Source organism: Loxodonta africana, chromosome 21 (assembly GCF_030014295.1).
Source record: "Loxodonta africana isolate mLoxAfr1 chromosome 21, mLoxAfr1.hap2, whole genome shotgun sequence".
In the NCBI taxonomy this organism is placed as follows: domain Eukaryota; kingdom Metazoa; phylum Chordata; class Mammalia; order Proboscidea; family Elephantidae; genus Loxodonta; species Loxodonta africana.
The window spans coordinates 31,827,941-31,855,320 of record NC_087362.1 but is presented as its reverse complement, the minus strand read 5'-3'; positions in this window follow the sequence as shown (position 1 = coordinate 31,855,320).

The following is a 27,380-nucleotide window of genomic DNA, read 5'->3' as shown; positions in this document are numbered from 1 at the left end:
CAAATACACTCATTTCACTTGTTTTTTCAGGTCTTTGTTGTAAAGAGGGCTCTACGGAAGCGTCTGTCTATTCCGCCATCTTGGCTCCCAATCCGAGATTTGTGTCTTATTTTGAGGAATGTGCCCAAGAACACCCACCAGGTGGCTGTCATAGCTGGGATTTGAACCTACACACTCTGCTTCACCTTTGACTTGCTGAGTTTTGCCCAGCGTTTGAGGATAACCAGTTTCCCTGCCTCCTCCTCAGGCTTATGGAGGAGCAGTGCACACAGACTGGCCAAATGCCTTGCCCAGACTCTGCCGGAAGCAGTGGCCCCAAGTGACTTTGGTCCCCCCTGCCCAGAGCTGATGACACCACCCTTCAGCCCACCAGTGGGCAAAACCCACCAGTGAAACTGCCACCATGTGCCTTACAAGAAAGTTCAAGACCCCAAAGATGACAGGCAGCTCTGACAAGTAGCTGGGGTCCCAGGAGAGTGGCCCGGATTGGCCTGAGGGCTCAAGCAGCCCTGATGGATCTTAGTGGCAGCACAGACATCACTGAGATTTCCTTCCCAGGCAGCAGTGAGCGGAAGCTCACATGTGGGAGGCGAGTCGCCATAAAACCCATAATAACACCAGGCATGAGCATGCGCCTCCGCCAAGCCAAACAAATGGTAGGTGCAGGGAGTTGTTATTTCAGTTTATGGGTATCGCAGGGAGTTTATAAGGCCGCTTGTCTGTATCCTAAGAGGGCAATATGGCCAATCCTATTATGTCTGGGCCCAGTCCAGGCCTCAGCGGTTTGAAAGGAAAACCAACCTCCCAGAGTAACTGTGCCTCTGCCTGATTTCCCCAGACACAGCTCTCTTCCATGGCTCCTTAAATCTGCCCACTGTTTAAGTGGCTGTTTGCCCAGATCCTGCTTGTAAGCTATAGCACGAGCACCTTTCCTCTAGCTTGTCCACGGTGAGGTCAATGCCGTGGTTAATTTTCTTTTAATGGGGGAATCTTTGCTCAGAGAAAACCCTCTCACTCAAACCTCCTCCACACTGGCTGCACATGAGAATTACCTGGACAGTTGAAGAGAGACACAGGTGCCTGAGGCTACCCTTGGAAATTTGGGTTCAAATGATCTGGGGTCGTTGTTGTTGTAAGTCGCCGTCAAGTTGGCTCTCACTCATGACAACCCCTCGTACAACAGAATGAAACAATGCCGGGTCCTGCACCATCTTCATGATCTTTGGAATACTCAAGTCCCCATTGCTGTGGCCACTGTGTATTTTGTGTGCCTTCCAACCTAAGGGGCTCATCTTCCAGCACTACTATATTGGATAATATTCTTTTGTGATCCACAGGGTTTTCATTGGCTAATTTTTGGAAGTAGGTGTCAGGCCTTTTTTCCTAGTCGGTCTTAGTCTAGATGCTCTGCTAAAACCTGTCCACCATGGGTGGCCCTGCTGGTATTTGAAATACCGGTGGCATAGTTTCCAGCATCACAGCAACACAAAAGCCACCACAGTACGACACACTGATAAACGGGTGATCTTGGGTAGGGTCCAGGAGTTGGTATGAAAAAAGATTCATAACCCCCCCCGCCACACACGATTCTTTTTTTTTTTTTTAGTAATTTTTATTGAGCTTTAAGTGAACGTTTACAAATCAAGTCAGTCTGTCACATATAAGCTTATATACACCTTACTCCATACTCCCACCTACTCTCCCCCTAATGAGTCAGCCCTTCCAGTCTCTCCTTTCGTGACAATTTTGCCAGTTTCTAACCCTCTCTACCCTCCTATCTCCCCTCCAGACAGGAGATGCCAACACAGTCTCAAGTGTCCACCTGATACAAGTAGCTCACTCTTCATCAGCATCTCTCTCCTATCCATTGTCCAGTCCCTTCCATGTCTGAAGAGTTGGCTTCGGGAATGGTTCCTGTCCTGGGCCAACAGAAGGTTTGGGGACCATGACCCCCAGGATTCTTCTAGCCTCACTCAGACCGTTAAGTCTGGTCTTTTTATGACAATTTGGGGTCTGCATCCCACTGATCTCCTGCTCCCTCAGGGGTTCTCTGTTGTGCTCCCTGTCAGGGCAGTCATCGGTTGTGGCCGGGCACCATCTAGTTCTTCTGGTCTCAGGATGATGTAAGTCTCTAGTTCATGTGGCCCTTTTTGTCTCGGGCTCATAGTTATCATGTGACCTTGGTGTTCTTCATTCTCGTTTGACCCAGGTGGGCTGAGACCAATTGATGCATCTTAGATGGCCGCTTGTTAGCATTTAAGACCCGAGATGCCACATTTCAAAGTGGGATGCAGAATGTTTTCATAATAGAATTATTTTGCCAATTGACACACACATGATTCTAAGTGAAGCCAAGGGGGAGAATCTTGGCTGGTTCTAACTCCTTGCATCAGAGTCAGCTGGGTAGGGGTTAAAGATAAACAATCCCACCCAAACACCCACCCCACTTCCGATTCAGTAGGTCTGGGTGGGCTCTGGAATTTAAATCTCTTCATAGGAGCTTCTTACACAGGTGGCTAGGGGACATCATTCTGGGAAACACAAACTGACCAAGTATCCCTCCCTGTGAAGTGTCCCCTGCAAAGGAGAGGGACGCACTCTGGGGCAGCCTCCCCTCCTTTAACCCAACTCCCCCTCTTCACTCATCTTTAAAGGGCTGAGTGGGGTCCCAGGACCAGCAGCACCAGCATCACTTGGGGAGCCAGTTAGAAATGCAGAGTGTTGGGCCCCTCCCCAGACCTGCCTGATCAGAAACTCAGGGGTTGGGACCTAGCATCTGCTTTTTAAAGAGCCCCAGAGGTGATTCAGTTAGTGCTCAGCTGCTAACTGAAAGGTTATTGGTTCAAACCCACCAGCCGCTCTGTGGGAGAAAGATGTAGCAGTCTGCTTCTCTAAAGATTACAGCCTTGAAAACCCTGTGGGAAAGTTCTAATCAGTCCTATAGGGTCACTATGAGTCTCAATTGACTGGATGGTAAAGGGTTTGGTTTGGGTTTTTTAAAAAAAATTTTTTGGGGTCAGGGGATCATTCGGAGAACAACTAACTTGGAAGAAGGAGATAAAAGACCAGGAATATTCTCAAGACCCACTATCATTGGTTCAAATAAAACTTTATTTACAAAAACAGGCCAGCCAGTGGTAGCAGGTAGTAGTTTGCTCTTTGAGTTTTTTTTTTTTTCTTTAAATGTTGCATTAAAATTATATTTATTATTATTATTTATTATTATTTTTGGGCATTCTGTTAAAGTTTGTACCTACTCCCAGACCTACCCCACAGCTTGGTGAGCCTACCCTGGCTCGAACATCCCACAATTCAGTGCTCGTGGGGCTCCTAGCCCAGCCTGGACCAGAGGCTGGAGGTACAGGTTTTCCCAGCAACACCATGCAGTTCAGCTGCCCAAGGCAGCCCCTGTGGGTCCCACCACACTCAGAAGACTGTATATTTGCAGAGAACATTCCCCGGCCCATTGCTGCTGACAGGGCAGAGCCTTTGCCAGGGGTATTTGCATCAAAGTCTTTTCAACTTTAATGGTGTATGACATTTTTGAGACAAAATACAGTTTGGCTAATCATATTTTAATAGCTCTACCTTTATAAGCGGACTGACTTGGAGTGTATACAATAATATCTTAATTTCTCAGCTCTGATGAGCATCATTCCAACCAGGTATTCAATTTCTCCATTTATAAATTTTGCTCCCAGATGTTGGATGCCAGGGACCTCTACAGAACAACCCTACAAATATAATATTTAATATTGGATGTCAGTTTGGGTGTTCCACTCAATTTCCTGGAAAGAGCTTGAAACTCCTCTTATTTGGGTGGACTATCCAATCAGTTCCATGCTCCGAGGCCCAGCCCGGATCGCCATGTAATACCACATAACTAAGTTCTCTAATTTCTGAAATGCAAATTTGGAGCAGATGTAGGAAAAGTGTGTCATTTGTTTCCAAATGCAACAGTTATCAGGGCTGAGCCACCAGGAGGGAAAACGAGTGAGAGGCCAAGTTCATGAGGCCGCCCTCCAACACAGAGACTCGCTGGGCAGCCCACGCAATCACCACTGGGGAAGGTCTGCAGGGGTGCCTGGCTCAGTGCCTTGTGTTAGCTATAGATGCTGATTCCGGAGGCTAAGGCGGGAATGCGGGTCTGGAGTGGGTTTTGCATTTGACTTGGAGTTTTAAAAAATAATAAGATGCCACTGTGGGAGTGGGCTCAACAGCTTATAATCCCATCCCTCATTTTAAACATGGGCCCACTTAATCCCACCCTCATTTTAAACATCCGTCCACTGGAGCTCAGAGAGCGTCTCTGCTTTGCTGGCATCACACAGCCCAGCTGGAATCCAGGTTTCTCAGCTTCTACCCCCAGCCCTCTCTCAATTTCTTTTCTGTTGTGTGGGTCGCTTAATTCTTTGAGACTCGATGGAGTCCCTGTTCTCCGCGATGCCTTCGTAGTGCCTCTAATGTGTGCGGTCAGCTGAGGAAGGATCCCCAGGGGTGCATAGCTGTGCAAGAACAATGCTGCAGGGAGCAAACACCTCTGGACACCGACTCACCTGGGTGGCTGGGCCGAGGGCTGGAGCTCTCTGGGGAGGACAGGAAGCATCTTCCACAGGTGTCGCTCATCAGCTTGTCTGTTCCTCAGTGTCCCCATCAAAAGCAGGAAGGTCGGGTCTCTGGGAGGAGCCCTCTGATGATATAAATAGGGTGGAGCAAGTAACAAGGCCAGGTACTTTGAGCCTCCCAGCAGGAAATCAGGGTTTCTTTCCTGATACCCAGGCTGGCAGGGCAATCCTGGTCCAAGCATAATTGAGGCAAGATGAGGGCCGCTGCAAAGCCAGCCCTTCTGGAGGGGTCTGATCTGGAAAGGAGCATCTTGTCCTAGCTCTCCTGGGACCCTGGCAACCCACACCCCTCTCTCAGCCCCAGTTTCCACTTCTGTCAGATGAGCAGGTTGGACACAGGAGCTCTTAGGAGGTTTCTCCCCCTGTTACACTGGGTGAGGATGGAGGAGGGAAACCTGGGTCCTCAGTGTGTTTAGGCCCCAGGAGAGCTGAAGGAGTCGCAGCTGTGGTGCCACATGGTTGGTGTGTGGGTCATTCCCAGCCCTTCCTGTCTCTTTCCTTCTTAGTCTGGCCAAGTTCCAGAGCTCCCAAGTGAGCTGTGAGGCTCCTCCCTTTCCCTCCACAAGGATATCGGGTCTCCTCCCTCTCCCCTCATCAATCGCCCCCTTCTCCTTCCCAGATACAGCAGCTTAGCCTGGACTGCACCACCTCATGTCTCCTGCTATCAGGGGGTCTGCTGCTGTCTGCTGAGCTGGGCCTAGTGACACAGCAGGATGACATGCGCATAGGGGTGGGTTACCTGCCAAGACTCTGAAGCAGAACAGGTCTTTGCAAGGCCCAGGCCTCAGAGGCCTACAACAGGGCAGACAGTGCTCAGTGGGAGAGGCAAGGACCAGAAGAAAAGGAAATGTGGGGGCTCACGTGGAGTCCCCACCTGGCTGCTGAACCAGTCCCTGCCACCCCACCCCTGCAAGCCTTCTCACACTCCTTGATCCCAGGCCTCTATGAAGTTAAAGTCACCAGAGCCCGCGTCAGTCACCCCACCCAGGGGAGAGCACAGCAGCCTGGGGCTGCTCATCAGAAACCAAGGCATCCTGGGTCTGCAGTCCATGAGACCTGGCCAGAGGAAACCCTGGGCCGGAATCCCTCTGCCTATTATTCATTCAAGAATCATACATTTTCTGAGAATCTCCAGCATTCCTGGCAGTGTGCTCAGCAATAGGAGAATATAGATGTGTGGTCAGGGCTGCAGCTGTTCTCTAGTGTCTGTTACCCACCTTCCATGGTGGGTATATGTATTGTTGTTGGTGCTATCAAGTCAGTTCCAACTCACAGAGACCCTATATGCACAACAGAATGAAACAAGTTGGGTATATGGCCTCCCAGAATTAAAACTACATTTCCCAACATCCCTTGCAGCTAGATGTCACCATGTGACTGGCTATGGCCAATAAGATTAAGCAGAGTGTAGCAGGCCTTTCCTTTAATTAAAACCAAGCACAGGTGACACAAGCCCTCAGCTCATCCTTCTTGGTGTTTCTCTTTCCTGCTAGCTGGAATGCAGATGTGACGGCTGGAGCTGAAATGACCATCTTGAGCAAAGGCACGTTTGTACAAAGAACCCCAACATGGAAAAATGAGTGTGATCCTGCTAATTGATGTGAAGTGCTTATGTAAATACATTTTAAGAGTGGTTAAAAAAAAAACAAAACTCAGCTTACTTCAGTCCTTGTATTAGACAAGATCCTGTAAAAACGTTCTTTGCTAGTTAAAACAGCAGCGTATCTTGCCTGCACCATCAGCTGACTGTGTGGTCTTCATCAGGACAGAAGAAGCTCCACCCTGCATTTAGAATGGAGCACCTTCTCTTTTCCAAGCACTTGCTCTGGGTGTTACCAGGTGTGTGCAGTATCTGTAACCCCAGCATCATAAACAAGTGCTCATCCCAGGATACTCCCAGCAGCCCCGGGAGTCTGCGCCATCATCAGCCACATCCTGCTGCCCACGGAGGCTGGTCCGGCTCAGCAAACCACTGTCAATTTGCTCGCTCAGCTCCAAGCACCAGGGATGCTGAGAAGGCTCCTCAAGGCATCCCCAGAGTGCAGCCATCGGAGGTTGCAGTCAGTGTGCTGAGATAGAAGCAGCGTGCGGGGTATCTGCGGGCATCCACTCCTTGACTGTCTCTCAACAGAGACGACATTGAACACCACCACCAGGCAGCGACACATGGCACTGCTCAGACACCTCACAGGCACTTCCTCCCTGTGGATTGTTAAATTACTCACACATTTAACTGAAGACGACTGTCTCCTCCTTGGGTTCAGAGGCAATTGGGGAGGCGGGAGGGGGATAGTGTTTCAATTCTCTTGTAGTTTTTTTTAATTTTATTTTTATTGTAGTGAAATATATATAACAAAATATTTACCGTTTCAACCATTTTTTTCGTGTACAATTCAATGGCATTATGTTCACCGTGTTGTGCAGCCATCGCCACCATCCAGTTCCATCTTTTTTTAATAGTCCTAACAGAAACTCAGGGCCCCTTAAGCAATAGCTCCTCATTTCCTCTTCTTACCCCCCTGGGAACCACCAATAAACTTTGGTCTGTATGCATTTGCCTATTCTAGATATTTTATACAATACAAATATTTGTCCTTCTGTGTCTGAGTTATTTGACTCAGCATGTTTCCAAGGTTCATCCATGTCATAGCCATGTATGAGGACTTCATTTCTCTTTAGGGCTGAGTAATATTCCACTACATGAATATACCATATTTTGTGTATCCATTCATCTGTTGATGGACATCTGGGTTGTTTCCAAATTTCGGCTATTGTGAATAGTGTTGCTATGGACACTGGTGGACAAGTTCTGTCTGAGCCCCTACTTTCAAGTCTTCTGGGTGTGTGCTGAGGAGTGGAACAGCTGGGTTGTGTGGCAATTCTGATTAACGTGTTGAGAAACCACCATTCTGTTTTCTACAGCATCTGCATCATTTTACAATCCAATTCTGTTGCAATTTAAAACTAAAAATCATTTTTAACTGTCCAGGTTGATCCTTCTGCTGAAACACACGCTGTGGTGTGTTATGATCATGTCTCTACCACTTGTACTTGAGATGTAGGTGTGTCCATTTGGTTTTCTGCTACGATTTTCACTTAAAAACCAGGCTCGCATGTCCTATCTCAAAGGGTGAGGATAATCCCAGATGGCACGTGAGTTTGGCCAACGTCTGAACTGGTTTAACATCAGCGAATAGCTAAGACAAGAGGCCTCCGTGGGAGAAGTGAAGGCAAGTCGCAATCTTATACTCTGCAAAAGATCGCTTGTTTTTACTTCCCCATATTGTTAGGAACAAGCTATTTTCTTATTTGAAGAAAAAAGAAAAAATTACCCTCTTATGGGAAAACTCGTTCGGCTCTGTATATATTACGCCACATGAAAGCAGTTTTGGCCTCATTTGCGGCTGCCCTGATTACAAAGACAAGATCTTTAATTAAAATTGGTTGGGTTATGTGTATTTCTTTCAAAGAAAACCATTGAAATAGCATTTGTGACTCATTACCTTCTTAACAGTGATGTTCTCCCACTGGCCTCTCGCATGCAGCCCGTTTCGACAAAGACAATGATCCCGGGTGATCAGGGCTCTGTGCCACCAAGGTCCAAATCCTGAAGTCGGCTTGCTGGCCTGTGACTTTGACCTGGGGAATGGATTTCAGTCTCACCCATTATTTCCAGGGAATATAATAAACCTTGGAGTTTTAGCTGAGTCAGGAGGCCAGAGCCTCAGCTCTGCAAACCAGCTGGCACCTTCGGGTACACCCTGGGCAGAAGCACAGGGATGCCTGCTTAGCTAGGCTGGGAGGTAGGGGAGGTGGAGCTGACCTCATCAAACCCATACGCCCAGGGTGGATTTGGGATCACACAGCTTTCGGGAAGTATTTTCAGCAGAGGAACAAGATTGCCTAGATCCAAGGGCTGTCTAACGTGTTAGCAAAATTGGTGCTTAGCAATCTTTTTGAGAATTCTGTGGTTGAGCGATTTGTATTTTTTCCTCTGCCAAAACAAGCTTGCTAACTTCTTTGCTTCTGTTTGCTGCAAAGAAAAGCGAGGGCACTCCAATCATCTGCACATTTCACGTGGGCGGCCACCTGCGTGAACATGGTCCTGCAGGCGCAAGGTCAGTAGGGGTGGCTCTGGCTTGCTGGGAATAACAGGCTGACCTGGGCTCACCTCGCCATCCGCGCTTCCACCTGACCCTGCAGCAGCTGATGTGCACCCTCCTCTCCGTGGGCCTGTTGTTGTTGATGGCTGCCCACAGACCTAGGGGCTTTTAAAAAACGATACAGAGTGAACTTGAGTCTTTGACTTTTATAAGCGTGTGTGGTATTTTCCAGTCCTCCCTTCTTTCCACCTAAAAAAAAAAAGAAAAAATTTTCTTTCTTTTTTTTTCTAGGCATACGCCAATTCCTTGAGCAAGTAAAAATGACAAAGCTTTAACAGGGTCCTACTATGTGCCCAGTCCTTGTCTAAATGCTTTGTGTGCCTTGATTCTTTAACCCTCACGAGAACCTGGAGCCCGACTGCTAAGTTCAAACCCCAGTTCCGCCGAGCTGTGTGATCTTGGGCAGGTTACTTAACCTTTGTGTGCCTCAGAAAGACTTACACAGTAGGGTTAATAAAGCTAAAAAACAAAACATTGCCGTTGAGTCGATTCCAACACATGGTGACCCCACGTGTTACAGGATACAACTGCTCCATAGAGTTTTCTTGGCTGTAATCTTTGTGGAAGCAGGTCACCAGGCAAAATGGGGAGGGGACACTACGGTGTAGTGGTTTCATGTACAGATTTTAGACGCAGCCTGTCTTCCTTCACAGCCTGGCTCAACCACTTTCAGCTGTGTGTCCTTGGCAAGTAATTTAGCCACTCTGTGCCTGTTTTCTCATGTGCAAAATGGGATTAATAATACCACCTGCCTCACAGGGCTACTGTATCACACCTGGTAAACACTGTACAAGTATTTGCCATTATTCTTTTCCTGCAATTTCCCTTCCTCATATGACAACATTCCATGGCCATTCTTTCCAGGTCTACAGAGCGATGTCTAATTTGTCTCTTTTAATATTTGCATAATCTTCCATCGTATGAGTGTGCCATGATTTATCTAACATTCCCCCTGTTGATGGACAGGCAGGTTCTTCATCATTTTCTACAACTGTGAAAAAGACCACAGTACACACACCCTTTCACATGTTCTGTGGGACATATTCACAAAGTCAGCTTGCCAGTCAAAGTGTAGATGCACTTTCTAAAGGTGGATGACTTCTCTGGCTTTAATGGGCACGCATGTTCTGAGTGTCACAGAATGCGCTGGCACAGTCAGTCCAGATAAGCGTGGGTGGCACTGTGACTCTGGCTGAGAAAGTGGCAGCAGCTCTCCAGATTTCTCCCCCTCCTTGACCTTCCTCCTTAGAACCTTCTAGAAGCTCATCCTCCCGGAGTTGCTGGTCCCAGACGGACTCGCGCCCAAGGTGGGCCGGGAACGCTGCCCCTTCCTTCTGGTCTGGGAACCATTTTGTCTGGTGAAATAGAAGCAGTGCTTTCGTCCAAGGAGAAGGGCACAGCCACCCAAATGCACATGAAATCACTTAAACTCGGGAAGCTGGCAGCCCCTGAGGTTTAATTACACAGTGGGGCCGGATTCTGCTGAAAGCAATTACATTTCAGATCTTCCCCCAACACATGCACACACACGCATGCGCACGCACACACGTGCACACACGTACACATACGTGCTCACGCACTCACGCAGCCCTGCCTGGCCTTGAGAGCAGCCAGGGAGACTCAAGAGATGGGAGCATGCATTTGGCCTTTGGGAGGATGAGGTTATTTGTGAATAAGTTATTTGCTCATGTGCTTAGATGTTCCAAAGGTCCACCAAGACAAAGCATGAAGTTTCTTTCCCTCCCACTCTTTCTCCAAGCCACCCAGCACCCCCCCAGGCAACCAAGGTTGTCCAGGTCTTTCGTACCCTTCTAGAAATGGTTTACACGATAGACCCATCCATCTATACATACGTGGTCTTTTTCCAGGAGAGAACTTTTCTGAAAGAAGGGTATGTGAGCTTTCTGCATCACCTCTGTTTGCAGTAAATAGCTGATGACTTCTCTCCCTAATATACGTCGGCCGCTATCAGGAAAGCTCTCTGATGGAAATCAAATAAAAGGTTTGTCTCCAATGAGTGCCCCTCCCAGGTAGCAGGGCAGCGTGGCGCACAGTGGCCACGGTACCCAGAACTGTGAGCAGGCAGGCCATGCTGCCCCGCCCTCCCCAATTAGCAGCTGTGAAAGGCCCCTTTGTGGCAGGGGAGGAATCAGACGTGAGCCACAATGCCCTCTTGTCAGAGGGCCTCCTGGAGCTGCCGAAAGGCGGTCAAGCTGCAGGCAGTGCGGTAAGGAAGGGAGCAATTTCGCCGTGGTTTCCGTGGCACGTCGGCTGTCGGGGAGGTGCTCCTACTTCCCGGTGGAAGTGGTGCGTGGCCTTGGAGAGGCCAGGCCGTGCACGGAGCCCCAACGTCCACCGCCCTGGGACACGCCAGCAGTCGGGGCGGGGGACACGGGAAGCAGGGTGGGGCAGGTCCTCCTGTCTTCGCTCCCTGGAGTGTGTGATGGCCAGGAGGAAATTCAAGTCCGCAGTTACCGGCAAGTCCGTTTTCCTGTTATTCTACAACTAAGTGCTTCACACATTTGGGAAGGATTATTAGATGCGGGCCTGCTGCATGCTCTGTGGCGAGAGCTCCTTCCTTCCAGTTCCCAGAGCAGCTGGTGACCGGGCCCCAAGAGGAGCTGTCAGAAGCGTTTTACTGTGAAAATGCCACTTGTAGAAATGTCCGCGGCCCCAGTGCCTTGTGGCTCCGCGTCACACGTGGCTCCGCGTCACACGTGGCTCCGCGTCACACGTGGCTCCGCGTCACACGTGGCTCCGCGTCACACGTGGCTCCGCGTCACACGTGGTTCTCACGCATGTCTCTTCACAAGTCCTCCTGAAGTCTCAGTGCCCTCCTTCCTGGCATTCGGGTGCAGAGCTGAACACATAGCATGGTCATCAGAAAACGAATGGATTATTAAATTTCCACTTCAGTGGGGTCAAAGTTGAGGCTATTGTGTGGATTTAGGGTTACCCCAAGGTAAAAGCAACATCTGATTTTTTTTTTTTAAACTTGCATTCGAAAAGTCCTTTTTGTGTTTCTCCAAAGTGGTTGACCCACAAATTCTCACAGCATTCCCAAGTGGAGAGGGGGCAAGTATGCCCTGTTCCGGGCAAGGAGATGCACCATGAAGCGGGGCATGACCTTCCCATTTGCTGAAAGAGGAATTTGGGGTTGGGACTAAGATTCCCAGGTGTGCATCCCTCCCCAGCTACCAACCCCTGACTTAGGTACAGAGAGCAACATCCCATTGTGGCATGTGCTATACGGTCAGGGGAACGGACTCTGGAGCCACATGGCCTGGGTTCAAATTCTGGCTCCTCCATCTACAGCCTCCTGACCCTGAGCGAGTTAATTAACCTTTTGGGGCCTCAGTTTCCTCATCTGTAAACTGGGAGTAGTAATAGTATCGAGATGTACAATTAAAGAAGCTAATGCCTTATAAAGTGGTTAAGCGGCTCCTGGGGTGTAATAGTGCTTGGTGACAGTGGCATCACTAACGGTGTCACTGTGTGGTAACTCATGGTGTCACCCCCCCAGATGGGTGGGGCCATCCCCCCAATAGGCAGAGCAGCCTGGCTTGGCCCCACCCCCCACAGCTCCCTGCAGCTCCTCCCCTCTCCCACTGGCAATGGGGAAGGCCCTCCTCTCCAGCCATTGACAGGCTCCCTGGCTGCCCGCACCCTGACTGGCAGGTGAGGGGTGACAAGTTACTGCACTGGGTGACTGGCTGCACTGGTTACAGCCCTAGTGGTAATGACACTGCCTTGGCGGCCTCTCCTCCAGCAGCGCCAGCCTGCCTGCCACCACTATCACAGACCCTGGGGTCATTTTGGTGTCACCCCACAATCCCCTAGTGACACCACTGCTCAGTAAGGGCTGCTATTATGTGTTTAAGCGCTCCTCCTCCCCAAAAAGACATGCTGAAGTCCTAACCCCTGTACCTGTGAATGTGACCTTGTCTGGAGGTAAGGTCTTTGAAGATGTTTCCGGTACATTGACATGAGGCCATATTGGAGTAGGGGGGGTCCTAATCCCTTTTGATTGGTGTTTTAGAAAAATGGAGAACAGACACAGGGGAAAGACAGCATGTGAAGATGCAGCTGCAAGCCAAGGAATGCCAAGGATCGCTGGGAGAGAGGCCTGGAACAGATTCTCTCTCAGACTTCCCAGAAGGAATCAACACAGCCAATACCCTGATTCCAGACTTCTGGCTTCCAGAACTATAAGGCTATAAATTTCTGTTCTTTAAAGCCACCACTTTGTGGCATTTTGTCCTGGCAGCCCCAGGAGACTAAGACAGTTGGTATGGTGACTCTTCCCACATGTGTAGGATGGTCCAGCCACCCACCAACAGGTAGGGTCCAGCTCTAAGCAGAAGGGATCAAAATGCTGGCGTGCCTGGTGGCAGGAAGGCCGGTGCATAGTTGAGCCTCTGATCTCTGTCTAAGTGACAAGCTCAGATGTGGAGAATGGTCACCACAGACCCTGGTGGTCCACCAGTCCCGTGAGATCATTCTCAGCAAGGGGCTGACATGGGGGATGCAGGCAGTGCAGCTCATGACCTCCCAGAGCCTGCAGGGAAGAGGGGCCCAGTCAGACCAAATGGGACCAGACCACAGCACTTGGGGTAATGGCCAGCTCCATGTGGCCAGGTTCCAGCCTCTGGGTGTCCAATCACACATTCACCCAGGTGTTGCTTTGAAGGTGTTCTGTAGATGAAGTTACTGCATAGGAAAGAGATTACCCCCATAACACGGCAGACCTCACTCCCAGAGAAGAAGACATTCCACCTCAAAACTACAGCACCAACTCCTGCCAAGTTCTAGTCTGCTGGCCTGACCTACAAATTTCAGACTTGCCCCTCCCCCCACAATTTTGTGAACCAATTCCTTGAAAAAAATCACAGAGAAGACACCAAGACGAGCAGAAAACAATACGAAGACGGAGGCAGAGAGTGGAGTGATGTGGCCACAAGCCAAGAAATGCCTGGGGCTTCCAGAAGCTGGAGGAGACAAGGAAGGATCCTCCCCTGGAGCCTTTGGTGGGAGCATGGCCCTGCCGACACCCTAATTTCAGACTTCTGCCCTTCAGAACTGTGAAAGAACGCATTTATGTTGTTTTAAGCCCCACAGTATGTGGTCATTTGCTATGACAGCCACGGGAAGCTCATACACTGGGGCTACCATTTTCTCTGCCACTTCAGAGAAGCTGTGTCCTTCCTGCTGAGGGGAGTATGGCTCCTTTTAAAACACGGGGCACTGCTAGTGCAGGGAGGTTGCTGTTGGCTACAAAGTTCTTAGATCCCCCGTTTCTCTGGATGAATCTACCAGCACTCACCCCATCAAGGTTCTGCCCGGAGAAAGCCTGGCCCATGTCCAGCTCTGCAGAACCTCCCTCCCCTCCTTTTCCCCTCTAAGCGCTACAGGGCCCTCTTGGGTGCCGGCAGGGAGCCCCATTGTCTATGGCTTATGGGAGGCTCCATGACATGGTCTATGGCCTCAGAGTGATATGTAAAGAGCGGGTGATGAGAATGTAGAACACACTTCTGTCTCCTCAAAGCCTCAAGACTATTGAGATGCCGCAGACTCAAATAGCCTGTTTTGGAAATCAAGAGCTTTCTCTCTGCATTCCTACCATAGCATCCTAATCCTTCCTATGGTGAACTGCCGCCTGCCAAGGAAATGCACCACAGGGCGGATACTAATCCATGTGTCACTTATGAATCGCACAGAGCTGCTAGAACAGAAACCTGGCCACTGTGGCTTAAACAAATAATGCCCGGATGTCTCATATACATGTGCATGCAAAGGAGGACCAAGGGAGAGAATGCAGGGCTGGCTGTCAGAGTCACAGAGTTCCCAGAGACCTCTCCTCTTACCCCTCTACAGGCTGATCCTCAATTCAGCTGTTGAAGCTGAGAATAACAACTAGTGAGAACTGACCCTGTGCCAGATATTTTACATCTATTAACGCCTGTAATCCTCCCAGACCCTCCAGAGTGGCCCATTTTACAGAGGAGATAACCGGCACAGAGAGGTGGGCTAACTTGCCCTCAGTCTCAAAGCTAGTAAGTGGTGGAGCAGGGATATAAACCCAATCTGTGTCCAGACCCTGTAAGCACAACAACTCTGCAATACATGGCAAAGCCACCTGACCCATCCCTGCATGTGTTTTGGCTGGATTTCTTAGAAAGCTTCTCTTCCCTAATGAAAAGAGTCTGTTCCACTTGCCCCCTTCTTTCTTGCTTGGGATGCAGGAAGAAAGATGTGATACTTGAGCTCTGGCAGCCATCTTGTAACCATGAGGCGAGAAGCCCAGGGCCAAGCCAACATGCTGCAGACAGCAGAGCAGAAGGAGGGAGAAAGCTGGGTCCTCAATGGCATGATGACATCATGGAGGCACCTGACCTGACCCAACCACAACCAAACACCTTGCTATGGGAGAAACTTACATTGCTGAAGGCAGTTTTTTCTGTGACTTACAGTGAAATGCCTTAGCTGATATGACAGCGAGGGTGGAGGTGGGGAGGGTGGAGTTATTCAAGTGGAAGGAGAGTTAAGGAACATAAGGAATAGCAAATTACCAGGCCTGGGGAAGGGATGACCCAAGGCCCCACTGGAGACTAGTGGCCACCCAGACCTCAAGGCAGCCAACATTCCACTGCTTCTCCCCCAGCCCCTGTGTCCCTCCAATGACGACTAGTTTCAGAAGCCCACGGTTCTAATCTCCAGCGTGCAGCAGGATCACCTGGAGGGCTGTGATAACTGCACAGTTTTTGATTTCACAAGGCTGAGGTGGGGCCAATAATATATATATATATATTTCACCTCAGTAATTTTTTAAATGTAATGGTGAAGGATGCAGGCTCTAGGGGTACCTGCTACAGTTCAAATCCTCGCCTTGGTACTCGCGAGCTGTGACCTTGGGCAAGTTTCCTCTCATGTAAAATGAGGAATAGAACCCTCTTTGACATCTAAGCATATCTAAGCACTATGCTGGCTACACAGTGACGGCTCCATAGACGTCAGCTGCTATTTCTGAATGTTGTTTGTCTGCTGAACGTAACAGACTCAGCTATCTGGAACCAGGTTGTCCAGACTGGCCACCAAGGTGTTGCAAGGATGAAGGCTCGATGTTAACGGAATGAGGGAGAGCCCCAAGATGGGCAGTTGGTCCCCATCCAACGATCATGAAAACCACATTTCAGTGTGTGTGTTCCCAGGGATCCCTCCTCCTGGGCCAGCTGGTACTGGTTGTAGGCAAAAAAAAAAAAAAAAACTGTAATTGTTTTCATAGCTACCTGATTACAGTGCCTAACTGAAAAAAAAAAATTGTTTTTTTCAAAGCCCAAGCAAAATACAGCTCTGATGGAATATATATCTAACCCTTACCTCATATATATTCATTTTAAAGGCTGATACTTTAATGTAAAAATACATCTGATACCTTAATCTAGATGGAACGAACACAAATCAAATTTACCATGATATGGAACCAATTTTTACAACATGTATCTTTACACAGGGTCGATCAGATTCAGAGAAAGAAAAACTAAAGATGTGTTTCCCGCCAGAGGACCCTCTTCCCCAAGCATTGAGCCTTTTCTCCTTTGTTCAGTTTTTGCTGAGAACAGAAGTTCAATGCCCTTTCCTTTTTGGAGACAGAATATTTTTGTGAGCTCAACTTCCCAGGTACGATACATCTGGAACCTCTGTCCTCAGTCACACCCATCTCCTTGCCTCATCTGTGAGTCTTTAAAACCTCACGGCATCCCAGAGCACTGGCCCCTGTGCAGCCACGTGGTTTCTTCTTGCTGCTGCCTCCCAGGAGTCCATGTGGTGCTGAGGAAGAGGCAAGGGCTTCAGCATCTTTGGCCATCCTTTGCTGGGTAGCAAACCACCCAAAAACTTAGTGGCTTAAAACAACAGTTATTTGGCTCACCAGCCTGCGATCTAGGCAGGGCTCAGCAGGAAAGGTCATCTCCTCTCAATGTGGCATCATCTGGGGCAAGTTCTCTGGGCTGAAGGATCCACTTCCAAGATGGCATACCCTTGTGGCTGGCAAGTTGGTGCTGGCTGTCAGCTGAGAGTGCAGCTGGGACCTTGGGCTTCCTCACAGCATGGTGGCTGAGTTCCAAGAGCACGTGTCCCCAAGTGGAAGTGAGCTAGCTGTGGAGCTCATACACCGTCACTTTTTCTGTCCTCTTCTGGTAGGGGCAGTCACAGAGCCTGCCCAGACTCAAAGGGAGAGGATGCAGACCCCACCTCTGGATGGGAAAGTGGCAAGGGTCTAGAGAGCATGTGGGGTGGAGGATGTTGGTGTGCACATCTTTGGAAACTACCATCAGCCACAGCATCAAAGAGTACCATCTTGGCCATGTATTAGCTTGTGGCCTCAGGCAAACTCCTTACCATCTCTCAGTTTCGGTTTTCTCGAATGTAAAATGGAGTCATTCTACCCAATGTTGGGGGAATTAAAACAAGTAAAGTACCCGGCATGCTGTAGGGACTTAATATATATTGGTGTCTCCCCCTCAACCATCCCCTTATTGGGATTTTTCACAATTATGTAGTGAAACTGCTTTAGGAATCGGTGAACTACTATATACTTGTTAGTTTTTATTGCCATATCCACTTCATCAACCGAACAGGACTCTGCGAAGAGCAAGCAAAAAAGAATGTCTCCTTTCCCCCTTTTCTTCTCTAAGCTCTGTTGGCTAGCTAGGTCCCTGCCCCTGGGTGGTTATAGCCTTTCCAATCATTCTTAGCCAATATGAAGAGTCCTTTCGCTTTGGCTTAATAAGCCCAATTCATTATAGGAACCTGAACTCTCGCCTTCTCTCCTCCTCTGATTCGAGGGTCTGCTACAGCCTTGGAGATGGGAGCGAGAAGGAAGCTGTTGGGCTCTTCTCTATCCCCACTTCCCTCTCTTCATCCCTGGACCTCTCTGTGGTCACCTGGTATTCTCCTTTGTCTTTCTGTGTCTCATCTCCTCTTTTATAAGGACACCACTCGACTGGGATCAGGACCTGCTCTACTCTGGTATGACCTCATGTTAACTGATAATACCTTCAACTACCCTATTTCCAAACAGGGTCATGTTTACAGGTGCATCGGTGAGGACTTCAACTTATCTTTTGGGAAACAGTTCAGTCCCCACCCCTGTTCTCTGTAAGTGCTCCAGGTTTGAGTTCACTGTCACTGAACAAAGATGTAGGAGCCCCTTCTTCAGAGCCAGGCACTGGGGAACCATCGGAAACCAGGCCAACCAGGACACTGACTTCCCAGAGGGGGAGCGGGCACTAACCAAGAGCCTCATTTTAGATAGCAATGCATACTGGGAAGCAAACAAAACGGGGCGCGTGAGCGTGAGAAGGGCATCTTGTGTGGGGGTGGTCAGTGGCCTCTCCAAGAAGGTGACATTTGAGCTGGAACTGGAAGACTCAAAGGATCCAATCTTGGGGCCAAGCCAAGATGAACTCCCTAATGCTGCCCTCTTCTCCTGGTGCATCAAGCCTCTGAACCCTCCCCCACTCCTGGCCCCAATCCTGAAAGTCCATTGTGGATGGTGGTTTAACCTCTCTGTCTCAGTGCCCCCTCTGTAGAATGGGGATGATGAGAGTAATCGTCTTGCCTCCGGAGCTCCTGGAAGGATTTCAATGAGCTAATATGTGGGAAATACTGAAAGGGGGCCTGCCTGTCCTAGGATCCCATGAACGCCAGTGAATTTTCAGAGAAATGCATGCTGCTTGTCCAAAACAGAGGGCCAGCCACCAGAGACTCCGACTGGCATGCCCTGAGACTCAGTGACAAAGAGGTCTCAAGGAGCGGGCGGGTCCTATCCCAGAGAATCTTATCCCAGAGGTCAGGCACCTGGCCTGGCCTGGCCCGGTGGAAGCACAGAGCCTCGTTCCTGCCCTGGAACCGAGCTCTCCGGGAACACTTCTCGGAAGAGGCACTCTCACTCCCCTGCAGTGAGCAAACCCCAGACTGGGCAGCAACAGCCTGCCACCCACAGCTCTCACCCGCCTGAGCCCAGGCCCCGGTTTCCGCGTTGGTGGGACCGTTTATCCACTGAAGTGAACTGAACCCTTTCTGTTTGCTTCATGAAAAAAAGTCTCTGTTGGCTTTACCCACACTGTTGTTTCAAGGAATGAAATAATTTAAACAAGAGGAACCCTATGTAAGCTTGGGTTTTTTATCTTTATCAGCATATAACATGCATAGATAAAATATCTACCATTATGAAATGTATACATAAAATTATATCCATATCTATCACTATAAGGGGAGTCCCTAGGTGGTGCAAATGGTAAGTGCTTGACTACTAGCTAAAAGGTTGACAGTTTGAACCCACCCAGAGATGCCTTGGGAGATAGGCCCAGGGACCTGCTTCCGAAAGGTCACAGCCTTGAAAACCCTATGGAGCAGTTCTACTCTGCACACATGGGTCGCCATGAGTCAGAACAACAACAATCTATCCTTATAAGACATATAGATAAAATTTTATCTGTATTTACCATTTTTAACTACTTTTTTTTTTTGCTTAACTTTGTCCGAGACGAAGTCTAAACTGGATAAAGGCTAAATAGACAGGCATAAGCTCATCTGTCCCAGGGAAACCTGGAAGCATGGCCACCCTCACAATGCTGACCCAGTGAATGTGAGTTATTTATTTTTAACCAATAGCTCACCCTACCTATAGCAGCTGGCACTCAGCATCCTAATCACGACCCTTCCCACCCCGACCTGTTTTGGGGGACTGAACTCAGGGGAGAGCACGGCAAGTGGTGAACCCCTCTTCCTGCTGCCCTTGTCAGGATATAAACGCATGAGGAGGGGCAAGTAAAGGCCAAGGTCATGGGCATGGTCAGAGGCTACAACCAAAAAACCAAACGCATTGCCATCAAGTCAATTCCAACTCATGGTGACCTCATGTGTTAAAGAGTAGAACTGCTCCATTGAGTTTTCTTGGCTATAATCCTTACAGAAGCAGATTGCCAGGTCTGTCTTCTGCAGCACCAGTGGGTGGGTTCAAACTGCCAACCTTTGGCTTAGCAGTCGAGTACAAAGGGCTTGCGCCCCCTAAACTACAAGGTGAGGGCCCCGAGGCACTGAGGGGACAGCGAGGCTCTAGTCAACAGCCCCCGCTGAGCTCAGCCTCTGAGAGAGCCATCTCAGACATCCAGCCCCATCAAGCCTGCTGGGTACTGCAGCCCCAGCCACCATCACATGAAGCAGAAGAACTGCCCAGCTTAGCCCAGTCAACCCACAGTGCCCTGAGAAAGAATAAAATGGTTATTGTTTTAAGTCACTGTATTTTAGGGCTGTTTGTTATACAGTGATAGAGGAGCAGAACAATATTCAACAGAAATGCATACGCATGTTCACCAAAAGACATGGACTAGAATATTCCTAATAGCCCCAAGCTGGAAAAAAACCACATGTTCCTCAATCGTAGGATGAAGAAACAGCTTGGGTTGTAACATGCAGTGGAATACGACATAGCAATGAAAATGATGGAACTATGGCTCCATGCCAACAATCTGGGTGAGTCTCATAAACATAACAAAGGGTGAACCAAGCCAGACACAAACAAGCACAGACTGCATGAGTCCACGACTAGAATGTTCAGACACAGCCCAGACCGTCTCTGCTGCTCGCAATCAGCAGGATGGTCGCCTTTGGTGGTAGTGGCCGGAAGCGGGTGCAAGAGGGCTTTGGGGGGGGATGGAAATGGCACATCTTGATCTGAGTGCTGTTTATGAATGCGTTCCCTCTGTGAGAAGTCATTGAGCTAATTTGTGGACTTCTCTGTATATATGTTATACTTCATGGAAAAGTTCACTTTAAAAATGTAAATCAGATCTTTTCTGGTTATCTCTTGCTGTATACCAAACCATCCCCGAATGCAGGGCTTTAAATAACCATCTTTTATTATTTCTCACAGTCTCTATGGATCAGGAATTCGAGAGGGGCTGGGTAGAGGTCTCTGGCTGCGGTCTCGTAGGTGGGTATGGTCGGAGTGGGGCTGGGTCATACTGAAGGTGGCTTCATGCCCATTTCTGGTGACTGAGGTTGGGACAGTAGGGGCTCCCCTCTCCCTTCCTGCCCTTCCCTTTCCTCTCTTTCTCTTAGCTTTCTGTTTTTTTTTAGGTTTTATTTTAATTCATTCTTATGACCAGCAAACCCTGCACAATTTCACAGTCCCACCCCGCACCCCGCCATGTTGATCCATACGAGCTGGAGAGAGGTTTTTTTTTTTCTTTTCTTTTAATCATGGGAAAAAAATCAAACACACAATCATAAATAGTATAACCAAAGCCCATCTACCCATTTATCAACTCATGTCCAATCTTGTTTCATCCCTCCCGCTGCTACCCGTCTTCCCCCACCCGAGATCGTTCTGAAGGAAACCCCAGACTTCTATCATTTCAGCTGTACATATTTCAGAGACAAAGACAGAGGTGGTTTTCATGGTGATGCAACTGTGGATCACATTAAACATTCTGCATGCAAAACTTGTCTTTAAATTTAAATTGTCTTTAAATTCAGGTCACCTTTCACAGTTCTGTTTGGACACACACCATCTTCACAAACACATACTGCAGATAACTCACAAACACCAAGAAGCAAATAAGAAACCACCCCTGATTTGGCGGGGGAAATAATTTTTAGAACTTCAGGCCTGATTCTAGGACTTTTTCAGGTCAACGGTTTTCAGAAAACTATAAATCAGTATGTAAATTAAGCTCGTAGTTGTCTATGCCAAGCTATTTAGAAGACAGCTACCTGGCCAACTAACTGGAAGAGATCCATACTTGTGCCCATTCCAAAGAAAGGTGAACCAATGGAAATTATCAAACGATATCAGTAATATCACACACAAGTAAAATTTTGCTGAAGATAATTCAAAAAGAGTTGTAGGAGTACATTGACAGGGAACTGCCAGAAATTCAAGTCAATTCAGAAGGGGACATGGAACGAGGGATATCTTTGCTGCCGTCAGGTGGATCCTGGCTGAAAGCAGAGAATACCAGAAAGATGTTTAAAAAATAAAAAATAAAAAAACTTGTGTTTTATTGATTATGCAAAGGCATTCAACTCTGTGGATCATAACAAATTATGGATAACATTGCAAAGAATGGGAATTCCAGAACACTTAATTGTGTTCATACGGAACCTGAGCATAGACCAAGAAGCAGTCATTCCAACAGAACAAGGGGATATTGCATGGTTTAAAATCAGGAAAGGTGTGCATTGGGGTTGTTTCCTTTCACCATACTTATTCAATCTGTATGCTGAAAAAATAATCCAAGAAACTGGACTATATGAAGAAGAACGTGGCATCAGGACTGGAGGAAGACTCATTAACCACCTGTGATATGCAGATGACATAACCTTACTTACTGAAAGTGAAGAGGACTTGAAGCACTTACGGATGAAGATCAAAGACTACAGCCTTCAGTACAAATTACACCTCAACATAAAAAAACATAAAGGGAACATAAACAAAAATCCTCACAACTGGACCAATATAAGCAACATCATGATAAATGAAAAAAATATTGACGTTGTCAAGGATTTCATTTTACTTGGGTCTATAATCAATGCCCATGGAAGCAGCAGTCAAGAAACCAAATGACACATTGCATTGAGCAACTATGCTGCAAAAGACCCCTTTAAAGTGTTGAAAAGCAAAGATGTCACTCTGAGGACTAAGGTCCGCCTGAACCAAGCCATGGTATTTTCAATTGCCTCATATGCATGCAAAAGCTGGACAATGAAGAAGGAAGACTGAAGAAGAATTGCTGCCTTTGAATTATGGCGATGGCGAAGAATACCGAATATACCATGGACTTCCGGAAGAACAAACAAATCTGTCTTGGAAGAAGTACTGCCAGAATACTCCTTAGAAATAAGGATGGCAAGATTGCGTCTCATGTACTTTGAACGTATTATAAGGAGGGGACAGTCCCTGGAGAAGGACATCATGCTTAGTGAAGTAGAGAAAAAAAGAAAGATCCTCAAGAAGATGGATTAACACAGTGGCTGCAACAACGGGCTCAAACATAGCAGGGATTATCAGGATGGTGCAGGACGGGCCAGTGTTTTGCTCTATTGTACGTAGGGTCACTATGAGTTGGAACCAACTCAGTTTGCCCCTAACACCACCATGTAAATTAAGCAACTTATTTTAACACCTACCCCTACCCATACCCCAAACTTCTACAGTATCATGTACAGTGCTGTTATTTTGCACTTGCTGTATTCCTCATCCTGTGCCTTCTGTTCAATGTCAGTAGTGGTACTGATGGACAATGAGGTCCCTCTGAAAACCATGGAGTCAGGTGCCCAGGTCCAATCCTGGATCCACCACTTGAAATTGTGTGGCTGTGGACAAGTCACCACCTCTTTGGACCTTAGTATCTTCATCTGCAAAATGGGAATAAAACCTCAACACCCCCTTCATAAAACTATATTGAGGATTAAATGAGATAATAAATAGAACACTCATATTTGGTGCCTGGCATACAAGCAATGCCCAGTAAGTGTTGTTGCTGTTGTTAACAGTACTGTTATCTTGTTTTCCAAACTGAGACGAGGGCTCCCTGTGGGCAGGCGCCAGTTGTCACAACGTCTGTTTCTCTACAGGTCAGCCACAAAATTCATGGTAAACCCAAATATGATCCCAGAAGGGAAAGGTTGTCTCAGCTAGCCTAATCCTATTGGATCTTCAGCTATTTCCTCTACCGCTTGAGAGAGCCTGACATAAGGCAGGCTTTCAATTGCACTTTGAGAGGGGAGAGAGGATAGAAAAACCCTTTTTAACAGAAAGAACTCAGCTTGTGCAAGAAGCACCATGTTGAGGCCCTGAAGGGCACAATCGGAGTATTGTTCTTTGGCTCCTCGTTGGGCAGTCGGCTGGCCAGACAGTAAACAAGCTCCTAACGAAATCAAAGTTTGGGGCTGCAGCTTCTCTTGCTGTGAGGAACAGGCAACGTGCTTCTCAAAGTCTATGTCACAGCAAATGTATTTGTCATCTCAGGCAGGGACCCTTCCGGTTCCAAAACATCCTGAACAGTAGCAAGGAAGCTCGCCTTGACGAGAGGGTCCCTATTCCAGACAATCCCGTTTGCCTAAGTCAGTGCTTTGGAATCCACCAGGGGTAAGGATATAAGTGGAACCCACTCAGCACCACATTCATACCTTGGCTTCTTGTGTCTTTCTCTTCTGCCTTCTTCTCTTAGAATTCCTGGGCAAGGTATTATTATTAGTATGCAAGCCAAAGAGACTCACACCCATAATGCACATTGTTTTATAGCAATAAACCACATGTATAGCAACCAACCAAAATGACATCTTGCAACATCATTTGGGGAGAACTATAATTTAAGTGGTGAACCCACATGACTAAACCTGTTGAATTTCTCCCTGTGCCCCCGCCCCAGCCACTGAGCCATAAGGAAAGTCTGGCTGGAGTCGACATTTTGTATCCCAGTCACCTTGGAACAAACCCCCCACCCAGATCCCTATTTACCCACCGACCTGGTACAAGCACTTAAGTGGTTGCAGAGTGGTTAAAAGGGTGATGTCACTTACTAGCTGTGTGGCCTTAGGCTAGTTACTTAACCATCCTGGACCTCAATTTTCCCATCTGGAAAATAGGGATGATAACACCAACTGCCTCCAAGGATTCTTACGAGGATTAAGTGCTTGGGAAGCACCTGGTGTGTGCTTTGTAAAGGTGGTGACGATGGAGGTGGAGGTGGTGGCGGTTGTGGTGATGGTTGTGGAAATGGGAGAGATGGTGGTGATGGAGGTGGAGGTGGTGGAGTTGGTGATGGTGGTGGAGTTAGTAGTGATAGAGATGATGGTGGTGATGGAGGTGGCGATGAAGGTGGAGGCAGTGGTGGTGATGATGGAGGTGGAGGTGGTGGTGGCAGAGATGGTGATGGTAGTGGTGATGGAGGTGGTGATGATGGAAATGATGCTTCATTAAGAGATAAGGCTATCAAATGAAAAATATCGGAGGCAGGCCTAGCCTTTGGAAAACTAATGCATTGTGAAAACGGCGTGGGGGCAGCGTCTGACCTCCTCTAACTTCACTAGGGGGAAGGAGAATCAAGATCAACAGCCCAAGGCTGATTCCTGCGAGGCAGAGGTCAGACACGCCCCCTCTCTCGGCCATCTCTACTAGCTCTGACACCAACTGTCCTTCCCACAGCACTCTCTACTTCTCTGCTGGGTTTAACAATTCATTGCGATAGCCACAAAGAACTCACAGACAATACTCACAATTATGGGGTTTATTAGGGAAGTAACAGGTTACAATTCAGGCTCAGGAACACTCAGGATACAGTTCTTTTATGACGACAGCCTCTTCTCAGTTGTGTCCGCAGGCACACCTCTCCTTGGGCCCTTGGCCTCTGCCCTGCCCTGGCAAGTGTTGCAAAGCTCTCTAAGTTCTGCCAATAAGTGCCCTGAGGCACCCCACTCCACCAGTGAGCCTCAGCCCAAAGGCACACAGCTTTCTCCCTGCATGGGCCAAGAAGCCCAAAGCACCGTCTCCTGCAGGTCTATCCTGCTGTCATTGTCTGCCACCGCTGCTCACCATCTTCAGTCTCCTGGTTCCAGAAGCTGCTCAGTGCAGGTATCCAGGGTCCAAAGAACATGCTCCACTCTTGGCCCTTCTTCCTTGGTGGTGGTAGGATTCTCTCTTTGCTCTGGAATTGGCTCTCTTTTACTAACCAATTCCCTTAAAAAGCCAAACCCATTGCCATCAAGGCGATTCCAACTCATAGCAACCCTACAGGACAGAGTAGAACTGTCCCGTAAGGTTTCCGTGGAGCAACTGGTAGATTCAAACTGCAGACCTTTTGGTTAGCAGCCAAGCTCTTAACCACTGAGCCACCAGGGCTCCCCAATCCCCTTGGTGGGCCACAATTGCCTTATTTGCAGAGTCCCACCCAATCACTTGGGCGGGTACTGTAAGACCATGGCAAGAAAGGCCATATAAACGCAACTCATCACACCAAACACAGCATCACCACCTCCCCGAAGAAATACAGGTCCAGAGAGGGGTGGGACATGCCCAAGGTCACACAGTTATGAATGACAGCACAAGACTCAACTCATCACTGTTACTGCCATTCAGTGTCCTCCCTCCCACTCCCAACAGCCAGAGCAGACCCTCAAGGCTGCAAACAATTCCAGAAATGGCCATGATGTGTGTTATGGATTGTGTCCCCCAAAAATATGTGTTGTAAATCTTAACCTCTATGCCTATGATTATAATGCCATTTGGGAATGGGTTCTTTGTTATGTTAATGAGTCAGGATTAGTGTCAGTCTTGAGTCAGTCTCTTTTGAGATATAAAATAGATGAAACAAGCAAGCAAAAAGCATAGACGGGGTAAAACAGATGCCAAGACACATGGAAATCTCCAAGGAACCAGTAAGCAGAAGCTGAGGAGACAAGGCCCTTCCTCCAGAGCCGACAGAGAGAAAAAGCCTTTCTCTAGAGCCCGCACTCTGAATTCGGAATTCTTGCCTCCTAAACTGTGAGAAAATAAATTTGTCTGTTAAAGCCATCCACTTGTGGTATTTCCGTGATATAAAAAAAAAAAAAAAAACCCAGTGCCGTCGAGTCGATTCCAACTCATAGCGACCCTATAGGACAGAGTAGAACTGCCCCATAAAGTTTCCAAGGAGCGCCTGGTGGATTTGAACTGCTGACCCTTTAGTTAGCAGCCGTAGCACTTAACCGCTGCGCCACCAGGGTTTGCACTAGATAACTAAGACAACGTATAAAAATGAATAAAAACTGATAACTTCCATGCCGTTGCCAGAACTTGAATCCAGAAAGACCCCTGGACTCCTTGCTGTGTCTCTTTTCAAAGGGATAGTGTGGAAGAAGGGAAGGGGTGAGCAAGACAGGCAGCACCCAAGATGGGAAGGCTGCTCTGAGGAGACAGGGTTGGAATTTCTGGACCCTGGATATATGTGTGCGTGTGTGTGTGTGGTTTTCAACAGGAGGAACCTGGGGGATCTATTCCTGTCCCAGTATAGCCCACTTCTATCTGACAGGAGCTCCCAGAATCTCTGGGCAAGGGACGGAGGGTCTGGTGTCTTGGGGTGGCCGGTGGGGGTGGGGACCACCGCCTCTTTCCTCTGGGACCCTCCTGCCCTGCACAGGGGGACCCATTAGCCTAGTGATTAATCTGCCCCTTCGGAGGCCTTAGGCAAACATTTAGACTGGGGACTCCCTTCTCTCATTTGTCCAAATATTTGTAGCCTGTGGGTCACCCAGTCATTTCCTGAGAGGCCAGACTTGGGGAAGTTCCAGCCCACACAATCCCCATCCCCCCAGCATACCCAGGGCAGAGTTGAGCATCCCCAGTGTATCTGGAAGCTTCTGATCCCAACGGGGCCTACCCTAACATCCAGGATGTTGGGGAGGGGAGGTGGTGAGATAACGTTTGAGCATCTTATTTTATCTGAAGCCCTGCACTGGATGTAGTGTACCAGAATCTCAGCTAATCCTGGCAACCCAGGGTCCGGTATTATTCACAAACAGGGACCTTGAGGTCTGGACAAGGGAAATA